We start from the raw sequence: 4,348 nt of genomic DNA, 5'->3' as shown, positions 1-4,348 counted from the left end.
TTTTTTGGAGCACCAGAGCGCATGATATCAAAGATATTGGGCGGATTCGATTATGCTGAGCCGCGGGGCAGCGGTTTATGGCCGGTGACGTGACCTGGCAAAAGGGAGGAGCGCCCACCTCAAATCGAACAGCCTAATCTGCGCTGCTTGGTCATGTTGTCAACAAGGCAGCATGGTGCATTTTACAGAAATATATAACATTTCTTTTCCATAAAATATATGTTTTAATTTTCAAACGAGTTTTTATTGGAAAGACAGATAAAGCATTTTTTTTTTCATATATATATATTTTTTAATCAAAAGCAATCATTACTCCACGTGCTAATTAGGTTGACTGGTGATCTTAATGTGGTCATTACAAAGTGGTTTCAGAGTCCTGCAATAAGAGCTTTGACGCTAATATGTGTATAAACTCTATAGTTGTGTTCTGTTGGTGTCACTGGGTAGAGACTGATACCCCATTCCATGGGTGCACACTAGAGGAGCGCAGGTCAGCTGTTTGTTCACCTGCATCTGCCCGCAATTGCTAATCGACTGTGATAAAGTGAAAATCTGAGGCCTGCACCCAGCCCTAACCTGCATATTAACATGTGCTATAGGCTACAGTCAAAGACTGCTGGAAGATCTTTTGACAGGCGGTGCAGGATTTTTGTTGCTGCCTGATTTAGTTATGTTTCTGCTTATCATTTCTGACATTTTGGTAGGCTATTTGTTAGTCAATTTATCTATAATTAGATACCTGCAGCTTCTCTTCTGTCATTATATGACAGAGAAGAGAATAAGAACACCTCCTCCCAGCTGCCCACTGCACTGAAGATAGGAAACACTGTCACCACTAATAAAAAAATATGTTGATGTAGCCTAAATGAACCCTTTCTCAACAAAATAATGCAATCGATCGATAGAATGAATGCTTCAATCTAGTTGACATCAAATTAAATCAAATTGTATTTCAAGGCCTACCTTCAAACTCAGTGCCTCTTTGCTTGACATCATTGGAAAATCAAAAGAAATCAGACAAGACCTCAGAAAAAAAATTTGTAGACCTCCACAAGTCTGGTTCATCCTTGGGAGCAATTTCCAAACGCCTGAAGGTACCAAGTTCATCTGTACAAACAATAGTACGCAAGCATAAATACCATGGGACCACGCAGCCATCACACCACTCAGGAAGGAGACGCTTTCTGTCTCCTAGAGATTAATGTACTTTGGTGCAAAAAGTGCAAATCAATCCCAGATCAACAGGAAAAGGACCTTGTGAAGATGCTGGTGGAAACCGGTACAAAAGTATCTATATCCACCGTCAAACGAGTCCTATATCGATATAACCTGAAAGGCTGCTCAGCAAGGAAGAAGCCACTGCTACAAAACCGCCATAAAAAAGCCAGACTACGGTTTGCGACTGCACATGGGGACAAAGATCGTATTTTTTTGAGAAATTTCCTGTGGTCTGATGAAGCAAAAATAGAACGGTTTGGCCATAATGACCATCGTTATGTTTTGAAGAAAAAGGGGGAGGCTTGCAAGCCGAAGAACACCATCCCAACCATGAAGCATGGGGGTGACAGCATCATGTTGTGGGAGTGCTTTGCTGCAGGAGAGACTGGTGCACTTCACAAAATAGATGGCGTCATGAGGAAGGAAAATGATGTGGATATATTGAGGCAACATCTCAAGACATCAGTCAGGAAGGTAAAGCTTGGTTGCAAATTTGTCTTCCAAATGGACAATGACCCCAAGCATACTTCCAAAGTTGTGGCAAAATGGCTTAAGGACAACAAAGTCAAGGTATTGGAGTGGCCATCACAAAGCCCTGACCTCAATCCTATAGAAAATTTGTGGGCAGAACTGGAAAAGTGTGTGCGAGCAAGGAGGCCCACAAACCTGACTCAGCTACACCAGCTCTGTCAGGAGGAATGGGCCAAGATTCACCCAATTTATTGTGGAAAGCTGGTGGAAGGCTACCTGAAACGTTTGACCTAAGTTAAACAATTGAAAGGCAATGCTACCAAATGCTAATTGAGTGTATGTAAACTTCTGACCCACTGGGAATGTGATGAAAGAAATAAAAGCTCAAATAAATCATTCTGTTTACATGACATTTCACATTCTTAAAATAATGTGGTGAACCTAACTGACCTAAGACAGGGCATTTTTACTAGGATTAAATGTCGGGAATTGTGAAAAACTGAGTTTACATGTATTTGGCTAAGGTGTATGTAAACTTCCGACTTCAGCTGTACTTACCCACAGTCACTGTGGGGATGATGAAGCCAGTGACTGATGTGCCGTACTCCTCAATGCCATCGGAAGAATCCCGGAACATATTCCAGTCTGTGCTAGCAAAACAGTCCTGTAGTTTAGCATCTGCTTCATCTGACCACTTTTTTATTGACCTGGTGTTTCCTGCTTCAAAGTGTTTTCTGTCATCTTCTTTCACGTCTAGGGGAGAAAATGCAATTACTGTTTATTGTCGAATAATTCATTATTGTATTTCTTTTTGTAAGTGATTTAAAAACATTCCGACCTTGTTAAGCTAAATCTAGTCCAAATATGGCTTTATTTCACAATTTGAATCTGTTAGGATCAGTTTCAATGCATAACTTTTATTTTAAAGGCCAACAGCAAATTCCACTTATTGTGTCTAATCATTATTGTGGCTAGCTTCACACAGGTGTGCTCTGCTTGTATCAAATTCTCCCGGTGAACGGGTATGTTTTACGTACACGCGCCATTGTTCTCGCCGAATTAGAGGCAAGAGGGTTCGCGCGTAAAGAGGGGGGGGCGCTTTTTGGGCCTCACCTGTGACACAGTAAAATATCATAAATGTATTTTACAACGTTAATGCTGTAGATTGCACTGCAGACATTCTGCTGCCAGTACAATGCAGTACATTTACAGTACAGGAAATGCTGGTCTACGATGATGGATATTGTTCATCCTGTTCTCTCCAGAGGGAAAATAACATGTAAATAATGAAACAAGCCCCAGGCTCTGTCTCAACTAGTTTTGCCTTTTTATTGAATCTGCTAATTCTGCAGCCTGCCTGCTGTTCAGGATCTGGTGGCCTTGAAAACAATATGTCCTCAACTGAAATCTAGCTTAACCTATGTCCTCAATTAACACCATTCTGCGTCAAATTACATCATGTTTGAATAAAATGAACTTTTCATGTCTGGTAAGATAATGAAGGAATAATAAATAAATAAACAAGAAAATGAATGAATACATAAATATATACAGCATATTTTGTATTTAATGTTTTGCACCAAAAATGGGTGGTAGGGTAGCCTAGTGGTTAGCGTGTTGGACTAGTACCTGAAAGGTTGCAAGTTCAAATCCCTGAGCTGACAAGGTACAAATCTGTCATTGTCCCCCTGAACAGGCAGTTAACCCACTGTTCCTAGGCTGCTATTGAAAATAAGAATTTGTTCTTAATTAACTGACTTGCCAAGTAAAACAATAAGAACAATGGCATCTTGTGAAGGCTGGCATTCCATGAGTTATGGGAAAACACCTTGATGGTTAAAAATCAACTGTCTGAGTTGGACTTATTTTATGCAAGAGCTGCCATCAAGTGTGTGTGTGTGTGTGTGTGTGTGTGTGTGTGTGTGTGTGTGTGTGTGTGTGTGTGTGTGTGTGTGTGTGTGTGTGTTGAAGAATGCAATGTTGCTTGAGCAATAATTAGTCAGAATGAAAACAAGAAGTTCCAAGGACCTGTTGCCTGCTTTGTGTTACAGTGTATTGAAAAATAATTGACTATCTTAAATAATCCTACAAGACCCCCCGCACCCCCTCCTCAACCCCCCCCTCACCCCACAAATAAATACATCATAAGAATAAAAAGAAAACTTGTCCTTCAAGTAGAAAAATGTCCTTACTATGACTATCTTTTTTCAATTTTCGCCTAAAATTACACCCAAATCTAACTGCCTGTAGCTCAGGACGTGAAGGAAGGATCTGCATATTCTTGATACTATTAGAAAGGAAACACTTTGAAGTTTGTGGAAATTGTAAAGGAATGTAGGAGAATATATCACATTAGATCTGGTAAAAGATACTGAATGTAGGAGAATATATCACATTAGATCTGGTAAAAGATACTGAATGTAGGAGAATATATCACATTAGATCTGGTAAAAGATACTGAATGTAGGAGAATATATCACATTAGATCTGGTAAAAGATACTGAATGTAGGAGAATATATCACATTAGATCTGGTAAAAGATACTGAATGTAGGAGAATATATCACATTAGATCTGGTAAAAGATACTGAAGGAGAATATATCACATTAGATCTGGTAAAAGATACTGAATGTAGGAGAATATATCACATTAGATCTGG

The sequence above is a fragment of the Oncorhynchus nerka genome, linkage group LG11 (genome assembly GCF_034236695.1).
Source record: "Oncorhynchus nerka isolate Pitt River linkage group LG11, Oner_Uvic_2.0, whole genome shotgun sequence".
NCBI lineage: Eukaryota > Metazoa > Chordata > Actinopteri > Salmoniformes > Salmonidae > Oncorhynchus > Oncorhynchus nerka.
Note: the sequence above shows the minus strand (reverse complement) of the source record.